Consider the following 386-nt stretch of genomic DNA (forward strand, 5'->3'; position numbering starts at 1 on the left):
AACCACGACTACTTTAATATCAATGAAACAAACTTTAACGATTCCAACACAAACACAAAAAACCCATCATTTACCAATCCTCCGCAAAGAAAAAGGGGAGACGAGGGAGGCAAGGCACATCCCAAAGACAACGAGCGTTTATGTTGTCGTAAACCCAAAGAAAAGCTCTGTTATAATGCCTCGCTGCTAATGAGAAACTCGTCCCTAGGATGGAGTTTTTCATGTACCCGGTTGTACCTGCATTTCGGGATACTTTGGGAGAGACGGTTATTTAGTGTGGATTCTGTGTCGTTGCGATGTCGCTATGCTTCGTTGCTGTTATTGTCTAGGTCTTTACAGTGATGCTTGTTGTCATCACCATCATTGACATTGTCGTTTTCTCGATT

This window comes from Penaeus monodon, chromosome 28 (genome assembly GCF_015228065.2).
Source record: "Penaeus monodon isolate SGIC_2016 chromosome 28, NSTDA_Pmon_1, whole genome shotgun sequence".
NCBI classification, from domain to species: domain Eukaryota; kingdom Metazoa; phylum Arthropoda; class Malacostraca; order Decapoda; family Penaeidae; genus Penaeus; species Penaeus monodon.